We start from the raw sequence: 19850 nt of genomic DNA on the forward strand, positions 1-19850 counted from the left end.
ACATGGATGTTGCCTCTTATACAAAGTAGTTTCCAATAGTATCCTTAAGGTACAAGATCTAAGAGGAGGAAAGTGTGAAGGTTGCTAGGTATCTAGGAGGCTTGAGATGGGGGATTCTAGAAGAGATTAGTCTATGGACCCCCACCACTATTCAAAAGTGTTTTCAATTGGAACTTAAGATGGAAGAGAAGGACACAAAGAGGAATTAATCTGATTCAAGGGGTAGAGGCAGATGAAGAGATGCCAGAGGTACCCATAGATGTGGTAATGGAGGAAGAATTAATGACTCTAGGAACCAAGGAGACTCTAAGTTTCATGAGAAAAGTAGTGATGATAAATGAAAGGGTGGTTACAATAGAGGAAGAGGAAGATTTAGTCATTTTAGTAGGAGTTCACATTTTTCTATTATGAAGTGCTATATTTTGTGGCAACCTAGGACACCTAGCTTATAAATGTCTTTATAAGGAATCTTCCTTATCCCATGGAAATAAGAAGGTTATCTATGTTCAAGGAGAGGAGGATGATGTACCTAATTCAAAGGTGAGACTTGCTTTAGAGAAAGGAGAAAACTTGATGTTCAAAAGATTTTTGATTAGAGGACCAAATAAAGAGGAACATAAACAAATAAGGTCATTATTTAGGATCAAATGAAAGATCCTTGACAAGGTTTGCAAAGTAATAATAGACTCAGGGTCTACTAATATTATCATCATAGAGGAAACAATGGAGAAACTAAAACTTGTTAAGAACCCTGATACTCATCCCTACAGAGTGACCTAGTTAAATAAGGCAAAAATGTGCTAGTGAATGATCAAGCTTGGGTTGAGTTTTCTATTAGGGAGTATAATGAAAAATACTATGTGATGTAATTCCCATGAATACTTGCCATCTTTTTTTGGGTAGACCAAGGAAGGAAGAATGCCTATACCTTCAAGAAGAGTGAAATGACTTATAAAATATAGACTTTAGTGGAAGAGGAAGCTAGGGAAGAAAAAATAGTACACAACCTCTTGATGAGCGGAAAATAATTCTTGAATGACATCAAACATGATGAAGGGTAGAATTTTCCATTGTGTTAATACCCAAGGAAGAAGAAGTCACCAAACAATCTACCATTCCTAATGAAGTGAAGTAGTTACTTGAGGGATTTCATGACATCAACTATGAAGAGACATCGAGTACCTTACTCCAAAAAAGAGTAGTAAGTCACCAAATTGACTTTGTACTAGAGGAATCCTTTCCCAATAAATTTTCTTACAAGATGACTCATGATAAACACAAGGTGATTGAAAGACAAGTACAAGAATTGATGTATCAAGGCCTCATTAGGAAGAGCATAAACCCATGTGTAGTTCAAGTGGTCTTAGGACACAAGAAAGGAGGTAAGTTGAGAATGTGTACAAATTCTAGGGCAATAAATAGGATTTCTATTAGATATAGGTTTCCTATTACTAGAATAGAGGATTTGATGGATTGTCTAGGAGGGGCTAAATACTACTCAAGGATAGACCTTAAAAGTGGTAGTCATAAAATTACGATGAAGGAAGGAGATGAGTCGAAAACTACATTTAAAACCATAGAGGGTCTTTATGAATGGCTTGTTATGCCTTTTGGTCTTACAAATGAGCCAAGTACATTCATGAGATAGGTGAATGATGTCTTGAAGACTATATAGGTGAATTTGTAATAGTGTACATAGATGACATCCTCATCTTTAGTAAAACAAAAGAGGAGCACACAAAGCATTTAGAGTTAGTATTGAAGAGGCTAAAAGAGGAGAAACTCACCATTAATCTTGAAAAGAGTGATTTCATGAAAATACAACTCATGTACTTAGGCTTTGTGGTTTTCCATGGAGATTTAAAGATGGATCCAACTAAGGTGGAGGCTATTTGAAATTGGCCCACTCCTAAAACAAGGACATAAGAAGCATCCATGAAATTTATCACTTCTATAGAAAGTCCGTGAGGAGATTTAGTGAAATTTTTGCACCTGTACTAGATACCATTAGGGGAGGACTAAAAACTAAGTTTCTATGGACTAAAGCAATAGATGAAGGGTTTGAGAGATTGAAAAAAGAACTCTCTACACAACCCATTCTAGTTTTGCAAAGATTTGACCAATTATTCATTATGGAGTGTGATTCTAGTCAAATTTTTGTAGGATTTCTCCTAAGCCAAGAGGGAATACCTATGGAATTTTTCCATGAGAGATTGAATGAGGCCAAGTCAATATAATGTTCCTATGATCTAGAGTTGTATGCACTAGTCCGAGCTCTTAGGAAATGGAGGCATTATCTATTGCCCAAAGAGTTTGTTGTCTACACTAGAAATCAAGCTTTGAGATTCATCAATACATAGGAAAAATTCTATTTAAGTCACATTAGCTCAATGGACTTGTTACAAGGATACACATTAAAAATTAAGCACGAAAAGGGGGAAGCTAGCAACATAGGAGATGCATTGAGCATGATGCTCTTAACAGCCCAAGAAATTCAATTAAAGAGAATTTTCATAGAGGGATTCAAGGACATTTATAAGAGGTATGAAGAATTTTTAAAATATTACAATTTATTCTTATCATTTAGCAATCATTTTCATAGAGAGTTTTCCAACTATACCTTTCAAAAGAGTCCTTTTGTTCAGAGATAATCATGTAGTGTTCCAAGGGGTTCAATAAGGGAAAACCTCATCCAAGAAAAGAATAATGGAAGTTTGAGTGGGCATTTGAATAAAACCTTAGAACTTGTGAGTAGGCACTACTATTGGCCAAGAATGTAGGGATATTAGTAGATATGTTGAGAAATGTATTATTTTTTAGATAGATAAAGGAACCCCTTCAAAAAAAAATTTATATCATCCTTTACCAAAACCTAATAGGCACTAGGAATTCATAAGCATGGATTTCATAATTGGTTAACCAAGGACAAGATCTAGTTTATATAGTGTCTTTGTAGTAGTGAAAAAATTAAGTAAGATGAGTCACTTTATATCATGCAAGACAACTCATGATGCTAGCTACATAGCACACCTTTTCTTCAAGGAAGTGGTTAGGATTCATGGTCTACCTATCAACATTGTATTATATAGGGATGTCAAGTTCATTGGACATTTTTGAAAACCCTATGGAAAATGTTAGGTATCAACTTGGCTAGTAATTCAACATACCATCCCCAAATTGATGGTTGGATAGAGGTCATCAATAGAGTGCTTGGGGACTTACTAAGATTCTTAACCAAAGAATATGGTAATTCATCGGATCAGATCATACCACAAGTTGAGTTTTTCTATAATCATAGTGCTAATAAAATCACTGGGAGAAGTCTATTTTAAAGTGTGTATGGTTTTCATCCAAGGAGAGTTTGTGAGCTTAGAGAGTTAAGGGAGCATGAGGAAGTCAGTGAAAAAGTTGAACATTTTTCCAAATCCATGATGGAGATACATGATTAGGTCAAGAAGAGTCTCATAGAGGTAAATCAAAGGTTTTAGAAGGTTATAAGGAAAGAAGAGATGTTCAGTTCAAGTGGGAGATTGTGTGTTAGTACACCTAAACAAGTCTTGATTATAGAAGGGAGTTCCATGTAAACTTTTGATGAAAAGGATAGGACCATGTAAGGTCTTGGCCAAGTATGGTCAAAATACATACAAGATAGACTTGCCTAAGGAGTTAGCTCTTTAATCACCAATCTTCAATATAAAGATCTAGTTTGATATAAAGGCTGTGAACTAATAGAGGATACAAAGAATTTTTTGGTTGATAAAGAGGTCAAGGATACCAATATACCTACTATAGTTAAGCCACAAGATGAGGGAATACTTGATTCCATGGTAAAGAAGAAGACTAGGCACAAAGTCTACATGGAGCACCTTGTGAAGTAGAAACTCCTTCCTACTATAGAGGCTACTTGGGTAGCTAAAATTGATTTCAAGAAGTTAGGTATTGACATGGATTTATTACCTAAAGATCCTACTTAGTTTCTTGTTACAGGGGGAGAATTGTGTAGGAGCACCTAGGGATCATAGTGAAAGATCATAGAAGTTTTGGCTTGTAGGTCATTTTCATTGACCACCAGGGAATGAGGGCTAAGTATGAATTCCTAAGGGTGTGATTAAAGTCATGTATATAAGTAGGTGAGTGTAAGAAAGTGGAGAGTCAAGAAGTTTCCTTAGAATTTTAAGTTGCTTTTAACTATTTGAATGGGTCAAGGGTTGACCAAGCTTTGACCAAAAAATATTACAAGTTAGGATATAGTGTTAGAAGTTTTTTTTGGATCTTACTAGACTTATTTAAATGTCTTGAGGTTTGTACATGGTCAAAGTGAAAAGTTGTTAAAATTTTCTCAAGTAACTTTTCATTTTGCAAAAGTTGCACTTGACAATATTGATAACAAATTGCCAAAACCAACCAACTTGCAAGTTTTTGGTTATGGTTCCATAAAGGAAGTTTCCATATGCAAAAAAGGGGTATAAAACACCATTAAAAACATAATAAGGGCTCATGTTTAGATTGTGTAGATTCAACTTTGAAGTAATAACAAACTTTAATCATTTTCTTGTTATAGTCATCTTGCATGCTCAAAATCAAAATGTTAATGGTTTGATTGGGTTTATTGATTTACATTTATAGTTAGGGGATTGAACATATATTTCTATGTTTTGATTTGGTTTCTTTAAATTCTTATTAGTTAGGTATTTGAAAATTATTTAGTAACTATACAATTCACTACCCTAATTGGAGTAGCCTTAAGAATAATGGCTCTCTCTTGAATTCCAATGGTCAAATTTCTATGGCACTTTGAAATCAAGAAGAGAAATATATATATTAAATATATACTTGTTTTGGGGTACTTAGGAGTTGGTTTTCTATTTTCAAAGAAAATTCATAGGCAAGTAGGAGGCTACTTAGCTCGGTAAAGCTCAACAAGACAAAGGTCAAAAGCCTAGTAATTTGGACTAAAATGGTAAATGGAAGGAGTAACAAATGAAGGTACACCAAACTAAGGGAAAATTCTTTTTTTTGTCAGCTTGAAATGGTTTTGAATGACCTTAGTGAATTTCTATTTGGAATCCTTAAAACCCTTAAAAGTAGGGGTAATTTGGAAAGGGGTTGTACATGCACTTTGGTGACCTAAAACTAGGTGAATCTTGGAGTACTCTAAAAAGGACATCCCAATCAGGATTTTTTTGGACAAGTCTTTTGAAAAAAATTTAAACTAGAAACCAAAATGTCAGTTATGAAGCCTAATTGCTACCAACCCTAGTATCCCTCCTAAACAAGGAAGTCTTGAGATTGTATGAAAACTATGACTCAAAACTCTTCAAGAAATCTAAGAATCATGGAATGCATTATAATGAAAGCTCTACTATGCATGAAAGATTGGTGAATTTCTTGGCTCATCCTATGGTTAAGTTCAAGACAAGGGATGAAGCTTAACTTTGGAGTTGGTAAAGAGTTTCAACTTGATGGGAGTGGGTTGGTGAAGTAGGGGAATATAGGAAGTATTCCATTACTAATAGGGTGAAGATAAGACCCTAAGATGGACAAAGAAGAGCCATGAGTACCTTGGTGGATGGACTAAAGTAGAGTAGGCATGCCTCCTCATCACTTTGGCTATAATACTTCACATGATTACTACAAACCCTTTCTACATACATCATATAATTTTCCAACATTACTCCCCCCTTTACATCAATGAAATGGGTATTAGAATTTATATACAAGTAGAAATTGTGGATTTTTCCCTCCATGCTTAGGTGGATAGGTGTTAACTAAAGTCATCAAAACTTCTCTTTGGGCTCTTCAAATTCTTCTCATATGAATCTTTTACTCCTTTAGATATATTGAGAAGGGGAAAAAGTCCATAAGATGCTACTTCCACTACATTAAGATATGAGTAGACAAAAGTTTCAAAATATGTCTTTGTCTTAAGAAATTCCTCAATCTACCTCTCCAACACTACTATCTTCAAATATAAATATTCTCTCAAAAGTGATAACCTTTTAGTTACTCTTTCTCTATTCATCTCAATAAGATTTATTTCACTATAACTCTTTCCTATCTGAGCCTCAATATCTTCTATCTTTAAGTTAGGCTTCTAAAGCTAATCTACTAATGCCTATAGTTCTTCATACTTTCTTTTCAACTCATCATCAATAGCCTTGGTGAACTTAAATTGTATAGTGCACTTAAGATACAATGCTTTACCTTCTTGCTTACATCTTCTTAGTTCATTGATGCATGTGTCAAGAGCTCCAAGGTCATTTCTAATGTTCTAATAAATAATGTCAAACATCTATACATCATGTTTTGTCTAAGCTTGAATGGTTGTAATGTCGAACAAATTTGTGAACTCAATATCAAAATCTTGTACTACAAATTTTTCTCTATTCTTTGGAGCTAAGTCTATCAATTTTAAAGACAAGGTGCATTGATGTTTCTCTATGACTTCCATTAGAGGTCTTTGTAAACTCTTCACCTTTATGTTTTTGTCAATGATCATTCTTAGTGATGAGACCAGTTTAGTGTGTTCATCATCATTATAACCTATTAGTGCTTCGACTATGAAGGGTGTCATCCAAATGATAGGTATACTTTCCTTCTCTTCCTCTTTCTTCTTTTTCTTCATCTTCTCTTCCTCTTTTCTATTCTTCTCTTCTTCTTCTTCCTTAGTTTTCTCTTCTTCTTCTTTCTTTTTCTCTTCCTCTTCATTTTTTTTTCTCATCTTCTAATTTTTTCCTTTCCTCCTCAATTTTATTCTTTTATTCCTCTATATTATTTTTTTCTTCCTCCCTTTTCTTTCTATACTCTTCAATCTTTTTCTTCTTCTCATCTTCTTCAAGTTTCCTTTTTCTTTATTTTAATCTTTCTACCTCTTTCCTCTTCTTATCTTTTTTCTTTTTTCTTCTTTTCTTTTTCTTCATTTCTCTTATTTTCTTCTTTCTTTTAGTTTCTCTTTTCTTCTTCTTCTTCTTCTTCTTCTTCTTCTTCTCCTTCTTCATTTATTGAGTAGTCTCTATCGTTGTTGTGTCCTTTCCAACTTTTGTTATCGATGTAACTATTGGTATGGTTATTGTAGACTTCTCTAGTGTTGTTGTGGTCTCAATTGGAAGTGTCTTCTTTTTTGTAATGAATTTCACAATTATTGACTTAGTTTCTTTATTTACTTATTCATAGTTACCACCCATCAGCAATATTTCTCTTCTTTTGTTTCTTAGAAAAGGTTCAATGCCCTTCACTATTTTGTCACATTCATCATCAGTGTTAACTTCATGTAATTTTTTGATAAGATTTTCTCTAATTCTTTTTTTCTCTTCTACCATTCTTCTCCTTCTATTGATCAATCTATTATATAGATATTTCAATATGTCCTTCTCAATATCCTCAAATTTCTTATTTTCTAGAATCATATATCTAACTACTACATTTTCCAATTACAATCTATCCATGTTATTATAGTGATCATAAAATTTATTTAGTTGAAAAAATTTGTTGTTGTTGATAATTTGAACATTTTCTCAACCTTTGACTTACATATTTTTCTTCTAGAAGGTTTCTTTGCCTCTATATTCTATCTTTCAACTGTCTTGTCCTCTATTTCTTCTTCCTCAATAGACTCATCTGATTCAATCATTTTTAGATTGTTTCTTCTTTTTCCTCATTCACTAGCCATCTACTTTGTTCTCTTCTTTGGTTGTGACTCGATTTTTTTTTTGCTTCACTTTAGTCAACCTTGCTGATCTCCTGGTATTGGTAGTGGTCATTAACTATACCTTTTTTATAGTTACTTCTTCCTCACCTTTATCCTTTTTCACTAGTAGTACAATTGTGGGCTATATCTATGACACTATGGCATAGAGTATGGTTGATGTTTCTACCTATGGTTCTACAATTATAATGTCTTCATATGTTCCTCCCACTACTAATTGTTGCATATACATGATTCCTTTGTGTCCAAACTAGCTCATTCTGGCAATAATTTATCTTATTGCTACTACTTCTTCTGTTGTCATATGTGCTTCTTGCATGATTTTCCTCATCATAGCCTTAAAAATTTTCCTTGAAGATTTCTCAAGCTAAACTTGAGATGTCAACTACTCTAGCTCTTCATAAGTTCCAAATCTATCAAATTCTTTATCACTAGTTGATTTTAGGATTTCTTTCACATACCCTTCTTCTTTTTCCTCAGTAACTTCATAACCAAGTGGTTCAACTTATATTACTCTTGGTTCAACTAGTTCTATATATGTAAAATTTGTGTCAACCATGTAGCCTATATCATATTTGAATTTCTTCACAAGTGAAGGTGGAATTATGTATCTTTTTCTCATCTCTATTTGGAATGATTGTATAATTGGATATGTACTATTGTCAATATTATCTATTAGATGTCTTATATATATATATATATATATATATGTTGATTATCTTCTCAAATGTGCACTTATCACTACTAATTAGTTCAGTCACACATAGGAATCAAAATATTTTTATCAAATGGAAAAACAAATAGATAATTAGTGATCTAATTCTAAATTGACTATTTTTAACTCTCTTTACCCTTTCCAAGTTTTCTACTAACTGTGCTCTTAGGATTTCACACATGTTGACCTTAATTCTTTCTACATATAGCATGTAGATGGAATGAATGAATCTCGTTGCCATATCATCTTCTCTAGAGATAGCACATATCTCTAGTCATAACAGGGATTGATCCTTCATTGGATTGACTAGTCATAACATGAATTAGGTTTTCTAATATTTCTATCACATTATCTCCTAACCAAAATTTTCCATCATAGATCCTACTTAATATGATCTTTTACCAACCCTTTGTTAGCATGAATGTTTATGATACTACATTGGGGGAGTATCCTGAGCATTAGAGAGTATTGAGATGTTGTCTTCATGATTCTTTTTATCATTGATGTCAACATAACATTGTTTCTATAAACACTAGTAGAGTAGCAAAAAAAAACTTGATATTACAAACAATGGTTTGATTTTTTGGTCATACGAAGTTATGTACATGCTCAACATAGTGTCTTGATGAAATGGTTAAGTGCACAAAGTCTAAGTTGATGGTGTACAAAAGTTGGACCTGATTTATAGAGAGTAGTTTAGAGACAAAGTATTGGGAAATCAGTTCCTTATATTTGATGTCTATCTTACATCTGGGATGTAATGAAGAGATACACACATAGGTAGTGATAGAGGATAGTTAGATGATGATAGTAGCGAGTGCACAAGCCTTAGGATCACACCTGTGAAATGATGTATAGAGTGTGAGATGATAGTGCTATTGTATTTGTAATTTAATTAATTATCTTATTTTTAATTAATTGGGAAAGCTTTAAGGCCAACTCAAGGAATTATTATGAAGATATGGTATAAAGGAAATATGTTTTCCTTGATTGTAAAGAGAGTTCATGTATTGTGATCATTGTTGAAGTGAAAATTATGAAAATGAGCAGAGTGCTTACTAAATGCAAGAGATCCAAGGGATTATTAGATGCAATATTCAAGATTTGGTTACAAGATCTCAAGGAACATAGATTTGGTTGATAGGACAAAGATAGAGGAAGGAATTACATTTTAGTTCTATTATTCTACAAGGAATAATCTAGAGATCATTTGGACAGTGGGTTCATTGGTCTTACCCTTGAAATTGTTTAGGAAGTGGGTCTAGCTATCTTCCATAACTTCTAACAAGGTCAGTACAACTGTTAATAGGGTTGGAATCTCCTAACAAAGATTCAAAGTCTCATAAAAGAGACTCATATGTACTAAATGTTGTAACAAACTCCTAACATGCACTAGTACAAAAACAACACTATATTACTAAATAAACTACTAAAATTTTTAGATATGTGACTAATTTTCATCACGTGACCAATGGTAGTTTATTGCTAGACATTTATCTCCCAACCAAATTTATGACTAAACTATTTTAATCATTTATTAGGTCATTTATTTAGTCATTTATTGTTGTTACTCGGTAGTTTATATGGTAATTTTGGTAGTTTATTTGGCAGTATATTTGGTAGTTGATTTGGTATTATATTTGGTAATATATTTGATAATTTATTTGGTGTTTTATTTAATCATTAATTTAGTCATATTAGGGCACGATGGAATTGAACCACCATCCTCCTACTTATAAAGCAAGTGCTCTTCCATTGAGCTAGAACCTTATAAAGAATAATACAAAAAAATTGACAAATTTGTCTTCCCAACATTAGATCTACCATGATCATGGCCATTATAACATGATATACTCATCTCAAAGAACAAAAATTTTAGTTATGGAAAACAATAATCTAAATCTTTATCAATAACAATTCAACAATTTTAAATTCTCCTAGTCAAGCATTTTAAAATTATATTTCATGTCAATTACACTTTTCTACATTATTGTAGTGATAGACTCTTATAAAATATATTTTGGAGCACTTTGGTCTCACACAAGTATTGCTTCTTGTGCTAACTCCTCAGAAAAAAGATACAAATGATTATGTAATTTATGTCAAGAAAATAGACTTTTGCATTAAATAAAAACACCAAACCCCATTAAAAAATAACATCTATCAAAAACTATGAAACACAATCAATTTAAATACTCACTTTTTAACATATGGAGGTGCCAAATGATCAAGTATTTCCTCTTCCTTATGCTTGGGTGGGTGCAAAAAGTGTTCATTACACCTGATGTTGACGTTTGTTAAACTTTTGTCTAAAAAAATAAAAAATAGGAATTTTATAAAAATAAGGCACATGAAAAGAAAGTTATTATCAATGGTCTTTAATTAAGTTATTCCTAGTATTAGGGAAAGTGGTGCCAATTCATAAATGTAACAAAGAACTAAATAATATGTTTATGATAAATTGCTTTAAAAAACCTATAACAAAAGGAAATAATGGACTAGTAAAGTTTGATAGGCAATGGCTATGCTTCACTTGTTGATAACCCCAATTATAAGATAAGCCCTTCAACCATACATTGATGGACCCTAAGATGCTTGATCATAACCATAAACTTCATATCCTTGACCATTTTAATGTAATGTCCCTTTTTTAGAGCTAGATTTGAATGATAACAAAGCCTAAACACAAAGTTAAATAGAAAATAAAATAAAATATAATAATAATCATGTTAATCAAATAAATAATAATACACTGTAAAATATTATTATAATAAAGAAAGAAAATATTGTTAATAATATTACATAATATAATTTATCATTAGAAATATGATTAAGAAGTAACATGTAACATAATATTATGAATCATCTATTTTAAGATGATGAATTGAATTAAAATAAAATATTAAATTATGATTATAATCTTATCCCAAGTCAATATTTTAATATTATAGATATAATAGCGAATATAAAAAATATAAAAAAATTTAACATATCATTATAAATACAATAATAACAAACATCAAATATGATAAAGCTACATGTTCTTAGAATAAATAAATCTAATGGAAATTTTTACTATGCAAAAAAAAAGTATAAATAACAAATGTAATAGAGAGATTACCAAGGAAGAAACATCAAACCAATTAAGGCATCATATAAAAATAATTAGACAAAAAACTAGAACAATTTCATCAGACTCAGTATGGATAAAAGCGAAGAACACAAATTAATTCTATTGGTGGAAGAAAGCGATTAAGGACACCATAAGCCAAAAAAAAATTGATTTCACAGAAAACTTTAGAAAGAGATAATATTTTGCAATAAGAAAGAGGAATTCCCAATCACTAAAATTCCCTTAAATTATTTTAAGGTCATCTCCACAAGTATGGCTAGTGTGATATGTTACAAGAAATGGACTATAAATTAGAAAAATATCATGAAAATATTTAAGCATGCAATATTGACTATACAATCCAACACAAATAACTACTAAAAGAACTTCTAATGTATTCAAACATTTCCTTAACAAAGTTTTGTTTATAGATTGCACTTTTTAGGAGTAATCATATTGCAAAATAATTCAAAATAATCTGCATGAGTTTGTAAAAGGATCTTTTCATGACCCAATATTAATGCTCCCTATAATTCACTAGCAAGAAAAAATAGATTAAAGCATTGGTAGCCAATATATTTCTAGTTTATGATCAAATAATAACCCAAGCTAAGCTGCATATTTTTCCATAGTTTTCATGCTAGCTCATAGTTAGTGCCTCCAAATTTCCAACTAAGTCTCATTTTTTAAGACCCTTATATAGATTTAATGATGACTCTAATGCAATTCAAAATGAAGTAACTAAGATGATTAAAATATTAGGTATAAAAAATCTTACAATAGTCCAAGGCTTATATTTGTCCAAGAACAAGGTATGAGGGGCATTAATATTTCTTGAGATGCAACTCTCTCCATATAAACAAGCCAAATCTTCTCCATCTAATGATTAATCCACCTAACAATTTTAGAGTTTGAAAGAAGTTGGTGTAGCGCAAGCATCAAGTAAGAAATTAATTTTTTTATTATATATATAATAGAATTTTCAATGCCTTATCTAAAAATACAACTTTGCAAATTTATTGTATAAAAAATGTGTGATTTTTGTTTAAATTATTAGCAAGAGAAAAGGACAATTTAACATACAAACTAGCCAAATCTTCTCCATGTAATGATTCATCCACCTAACAGTTTTAGATTCTGAAAGAAGCTAGTGTAGCACAAGCATCAAGTAAGAAATTAATTTTATATGTATATATGTATATATATATATATATATATATATATATATATATATATATATATATATATATATATATATATATATATATATATATATATATATATATATATATATATATATATATATATATATATATATATATATATATATATATATATATATATATATATATATATATAAAATAGCATTTTCAATGCCTTATTTGAAAACACAACTTTGCAAACTGATTGTATAAAAAACATGTGATCTTTGTTTAAATTATTAGCAAGAGAAAAGGACAATTTAACATACAAGGGGAAATCATCTTAGAAGAAAAAATTTATATCCAAGATAGAAGCATGTTTGATGTGGAGGAGAACAATTTTCTTTAAATATTTTATGACTACATTTGATGCACCTGATAATTTACCTATTTTTTAAATTTCATATTTCCTCTCCTCATGTTGCATACACCTTTGCACTCTCTGAGCACAAATTTTGTCAACCTATCAAATGATAGAGAAAAGAAAAAGAACCATGAAAATTGAAATAATTGGCTTCAAAACAAAAATAAAGTTCTAAGCTATTGATAATAGAAAACTTGACAACCCAACATGTCTTTAAGTAAAAAATCCAAACATTGAAATCAACAAAAATCTTTCCATTCATCATTGCAAGTCACAAATCCATTTGCTATTGCTACATAATCTATTTGTCATGGTAAAAATGCATACATACATTATATATATTTCATAAAAGCTATGGTAATTATTTCTCTTAAGAATGATTTTTTTTTTGGTAGACCTTTATAGTTATAATGGTTATTCATATACTTAAAATAAATTAAAAAATTTATAGACTTGTAAAATAGTACATGAAAATGAGATAAACCAGATAAACACAAGGGTAAATGAATTTGTGCCCCTGGTATTTTTTGGTCATGTCCTTGCATTGAGTACATCTCTAGAATGGGTGATAGTTTAGGGACATTTCTTAGCTATCCCCAAAATTTTCAAGGCTCATGGCGAGATTATAGGAGGAAAAATTGGGAACAACCAACCAGTCATCCTCCAAACATGTCAAGGATATCAAAAACATCCACGACCATCTTAAGGACAGCCAACCATGAGGTTTAAAAAAATGATTTTTGTGATTACACAGCCTCTAACCCTAACATGAAAGATATAACACTCCATGAGGAGCATATGACTTTATTTTTATATGAAAAGAAATTTACAACCAAGTTAAAAAGATAGAAACATGGTTTGAAGGTGCTGTAGGAAAAAATAACATTGATTAGCAAGAAAAGTGAGGAGTAAGGCAGTAACACCAAGTGAAATGAAAGACGATTGGTTGGAGTTCCATTAGATGAGAAAGCCTTTTGATTCTCATAGTAGAATTGACTTAGAGTCAGAAACTTACTTTGACGCAATGTTGGGAGATGCTAATTCAAGGAAGCCATCCTACTTCCTATCACTATATTTCATAGTTTGACCTCTTGTCAATAGAACCTACGTTTACTTTGAATGAGTCCCTCAATAGGAAAAATATTATATATATATATATATATATATGGTCTAAAGCCCACGCCTTCGAGATGATTTACCAAGGATAGAACACACATTATAGCATCCATAGCATTTTTGGTATCCAATGGTTCTATGTAATCCACTCACAAATGTTTTGGAAAAGAAATAAAATTTGGTAGAGCAACTCCATCTAGGTTTACACTTAATATACACTTTATTTTACAAATATATTATTTATTTAATAAATTATGGCAAAAATTATTTACAACATCTAATTTAGAAAATGTGAATTGTATAAATCTCTGATAACTTTGAACCAAGTTAGTTGAACAATAACGCATCATATGAGGTCAGCTATTTAGTTGAGATAAGTTTAACGAGGAATGGGATGATATAGCCACAACCTTTCTAAATGTAAGTTAGAGATAGAAAGAAAGAAAAATGAAATTAGAAACTATGGACATCCAAATTTATGGGAAGTCCTTTACATCAAGCTACCTTTGTTTTTTTTAATGGATGTATATGCTCACTATGTTTCACAATTTTTGGCATTTCTAACTTTATCATTTTAATATCTATATTTTAGCCTTTGGGCATTTTGGCATAAGCCCTACAAGGACAAGTACATGAGGTCCATGTGTGGGATTTTCACAATATAAATTTAAAAACTACTATTTAAGTTACAAAATACATTCAAGGGCATACAAATACAAAACCAAAAAGAAAATAGTATTAACACACTAACAAAATTTGGTTTACCAGTATTTGTTGATGTGTTTATTCTAGAAGGCCATGTAGGCATAGCTACATGACGTCCAAGTGTGGAATTTTCCATCCAACCATTGTAGTAAACAAATATCTATGTTGAGCTTCCACAATAATTTGGTATGCAAGCTTTGTCATTGTGTAAGTATAGTAGATGTAATTGAAATTCATTGCTTCTAAAGTCCATATCCTTTGATAATACAGTATATGCATAGTGAGTTGTAGCAATATATACATTGGAAAGAGATCCTTCTCCATGTGTTTCTAGTCTGGGGTATCAAATACTAAGGATAATTGATGTTGAACTAGCTATGTGAAGCTAGTGAGGCCTATTGGTAGTGTTGGACATTCTTAGGATGCTTCTCTTACATTTGTTTTTTCTACTTTTCCTGTATTAGCACATTCATTTTCTTGGTTAGATTTAAATCCAAGTTAGATTCTTAAACTATTACAGGAATATAGAGTAGGATTCATATAATTTTAGTTTAGTATAGCAAATTGTAGATGTCATGGTTAGAGTAAAATAGAGTAATTAGCAAATGATGCCATTAGTGATGCATGAGCATCCAGAGGTATAAGGGAAATCCCGTGTCACCAAAAAAAATGTACCTAGATATAGTTTCTATTTCATGTGTTTTCATTTCTAGATACCCATTTGGGTCAAATAAAGGTTCCAACTCTTACAGTTCCACTATCAGTGTTCTAGGTTAGAGTATTTAAGCACCTTGGGATACGTGTAAATGCTCAAAAAATAGTACTATGTAATTGAGCCATTATTATGATGAGTCAAAAGGTGTAAATTTAAGGGAGGATTAAAATTGTAATTTAGAACATTCCAAAAAAAGAATCAGGTCAAAAGGCTGTACGGTTTGAAAGTTATCGTAGTTTTTCAGTTTCTGGAGACCTCCTAAGAATGCTTCAAAGTCAAGTTCGAGGCATTAAATGACCTTGTATAGGGCCAAAAAATGGGGGATGAGAGAATTTTTCCAAAGGTATATACATCACTTTGAGAGATTTTTGGAAATGTAAACAGTTTGTCGATCGATGCTATGGCTCAAAAGTTATGCCTCCTGAAAGTTTGGCTACTATTTCTAGATTCTTCTAATTTTGTACCGACTTCTAAAGTGACTTTTGGAGCCTTCCATTTTGGAGGTGGATGCCAACTAGCACTTTCTAGAATTTATTCCTAATCCTTAACCCTTTGGAGTCTATTTAAGGACATTTTTGGCATTGTAAAAGGCAATTCGGAGTGGAGTTTGAGAGAAGGTACTAGGAGAAGAAATTATCTCTAGATTTATGCTATTGTAAGCCCATAGGGCATGTTTTGGAGTTTTTATCTCTACACTAAGTGTACTATCATATTTTCATAGCTAATAAAATTTTCCCTTTCCTATTGTGCCCATTCTATGCTTGGGTTGTGTCTCCATCAAGTGGTATTAGAGAAAGGTTTTCTTGAGTGTGTAGACAGAGTGCCGACTACGAGGCAGTTTGCACTAGGACTGTGTGGTTGTGGGTTTGAGATAAGAAGATGCCTCCATGAAGAGATTGTGGTGGAAGGGCCAGATCTATTAATCTTGAGGAGGTTAGAGCTCTTGAAAGGTAGGTTCAAGCATTGCAGGAGGAGCTCCGTAGAGGAACAAATGTTGCTACAGGTGATGAAAGTGACGATGATAATGAAGAAGAAGAAATTGGACCAAAAGAGGAAGTTGATGGGGAAGTTCTGAATAAGGTAGAGGAGAGGCTTTTTAGGGCCATTAATAAGTTTGGGAAAAGACCTACAATTGATTTGGGTGTATTTTCAAGAAATCTAAAACTAGATGAGTTGATCGACTGGATCAATGAACTGGAAGAGTACTTTGAGTATGAGGATATTAGGGATCTAGATAGGGTTAAGTTTGCAAAGGCCAAACTAAAAGGCCATGCCAAAATTTGGTGGAAAGAGGTTCAATTGGAAAGAAATAGAAGAGGAAAGGAGAAGATCACAAGGTGGGATCGCATGGTAGACAAACTCAAGAAGTAGTTCATTCCTATTGAATACGAGCTTGATTTGTTTAAGAAGATGCATGGGTTAAAGCAAGTAGGAAAATTAGTTGAGGAATATATGGAGGAGTTTTATCGACTTCTAACTAGAGTAGGGCATGTAGAAGAAAATAAGGAGAAGGTTTCTCATTATATTAGTGGGTTACAACCTAGCATCTAGGAGGAATTAAGTCTGGTAAGAATGACCAATGTTGAAGAGGCATACCAGTTTGCCCTACGAGTTGAAGAGAAGCTAAATAAAATTTTTGAAGGGTGAAAATAGGGCACGGTCAAGGAGGAAGGGGTAGTGGTAGGTCATCTGGAGGTTGAAATGAGATCCAAAAGAAAAATGAAGATGTGGGTACTAGTAGGAACTAGAGGAACAAGGATTTCAACAACTCCCATGATCAAAACTTTGGAGATTATAGAGGAAGAGGTAGAGGATGTGGACAAGGTTCAGGAAGAGGAGGTTTCTGTGGTACCTATTTCCATTGTAATGAACAAGGCCATCATGCCTTTGAGTGCCCTCAACGATAAAGAAGGATAGATAGGAGAGATGAGGGCCAAGCTAGGGTTACTCATGTGGATGAGGATGTACAATCATCATATTCAGAGGATGCAGAAAGAGGAGAGACTTTATTAAATGAAAGGGTCCTACTAAGTGGTGAGATTGAACCAGGACAAACGAGGAGTCTATTTTGTACTAGGTGCAAGTGTGAGAATAAATGTTGTGATCTGATCATTGATGGTAGTAGCACTGACAACTTAGTGTCAAAAGAGATGGTCTCTAAGCTAAAGCTCAAGAGGGACAAACACCCCCAGCCCTATCAGATCACTTGGGTGAAGGATGATCACAAGGTCCTAGTAAGTGAACAATGTTTAGTGAAGTTCAAAATTGGGAGTTACCATGTTGAAGTTCTCTATGATATTATTCCAATGGATGTCTATCATATAATGTTGGGAAGACCATGGTAGTTTGGCAGTCATGCAGTACATGATGTTCATGCAAACACATACTCTTTGACAAAGGATGGAGTTTGCCACAAACTGAAGCCCATGGTGAAGAAAGCTGAAAAGGTATGCAGTAGTGCTAGGATCTGTCTTGTTGATGGAAGAAAGTTTTTAGATGGCATGAAACATCAATGTATGTGCTATGCTTTGATTCCTAGAAAAGATAAGGAAGGTAGTAGTGAAATACCCCTTGAAGTTTCAAATTTATTAAGTGAGTTTGGAGATATCATTTTTGATAATGTTCCAAAAGGATTGCCACTAGTAAGGCAAATCAGTCATCATATAGATTTAATCCCTAGAGCTAGTTTTCCTAACAAGCTTGCTCATAGGATGACTCCTACTCAAACTAAGGAGCTAAACATATAGGTTCAGGAGCTATTGAGGAAGGGTTTGATTCGAGAGAGCTTGAGTCCATGTGCAGTACCTATAGTACTAGTACCAAAGAAGGATGGAGAGTGGAGAATGTGTACAGACTCTCAAGCTATAAATAGAATAACCATCAAGTATCAATTTCCTTTGCCAAGAATGGATGATCTTATGTACTATTTGAGTGGAGCTCAGTACTTCACAAAGATAGATCTCAAGAGTGGCTATCACCAAATATAGATACAAGAAGGAGATGAGTGGAAAACTACCTTCAAGACAAAGGAGGGTCTTTATGAGTGGCTAGTCATGCCCTTTGGATTGATGAATGCCCCAAACACCTTCATGTGGCTTATGAATGAGGTACTTAAGAAGTTCTTGGGAAAATTTGTTATTTTCTATTTGGATGATATTTTATTTTTCAGCAAGACTTTGGAAGAACATTTATTGCATATTCATAGTGTCCTTAAAAGGTTGAGGGAAGAGAAGGTCTCAAAATGGATCCAAAGAAGGTAAAATCCATCTTGGAATGGCCTACTCCAAGGTCTACTATTGAGGTGAGATCATTTCATGGTCTAGTTAGTTTCTACAGGAAGTTCATTAAGAATTTTAGTGGCATATGTGCACCCCTAATTGACACAATAAGAGGGGATAGAAAAGAGTTCAAATGGACTGTGGTAGCTACAAGAACTTTTGAATTGCTAAAGAAGAAGGTGATAGAACAACCTGTGTTGGCACTTCCTAATTTTAGCAAGGTGTTCTAGGTGGATTGTGATGCTAGTGGAAATGTTATTGGGGCTGTATTAAGCCAAGAAGGTAAGCCTATTACATATTTTAGTGAAAAATTGAATGATGCAAAATGGAAGCATTTTGTTTATGATCAAGAGTTCTATGCAATAGTTCAGGCCTTAAAGAAATGGAGGCATTACTTATTGCCAAAGGAATTTGTTTTATATACTGATCACCAGGCATTACAGTATCTAAATAGCCAAGGTAAATTGAACTAGAGGCATATGAAGTAGGTAGAGTTCTTGCAGAGCTATAAATTTGTGTTGAAGCATAGAAGTGGAAAATCTAATAGGGTTGCAGACGCATTAAGTAGGAGGCAGTTGTTGCTTACAGTAATGCAGGTTGAAGTAGTTGGGTTTGATGAACTCAAGAATTTGCACCTAGGGGATCTTGATTTTTTTGAAGCATGAAAAGCTTGTAAAAAATCTATTTCTATAGACAGAACTAAGTGGTTAGACTATCTAATTCAGGATGGTATGTTGTTTAAGGGAAATCAATTGTGCATTTCAAGGAGTTCCATGAGGGAAAATATGATTAAGGAGATACACTATGGAGGGATGGCAGGACATTTTGGTCAAGATAAGACCATTGCCATTCTTAGATAACATTATTTTTGGCCTCAAATTTCCCAGTATGTGAAGAAGTTTGTACAGAGTTATCAAGTTTGTCAAGCAGCCAAGGGA

This window comes from Cupressus sempervirens, chromosome 2 (genome assembly GCF_028749045.1).
Source record: "Cupressus sempervirens isolate cs-2001-9-10 chromosome 2, ASM2874904v1, whole genome shotgun sequence".
Classification (NCBI taxonomy): Eukaryota; Viridiplantae; Streptophyta; class Pinopsida; order Cupressales; family Cupressaceae; genus Cupressus; species Cupressus sempervirens.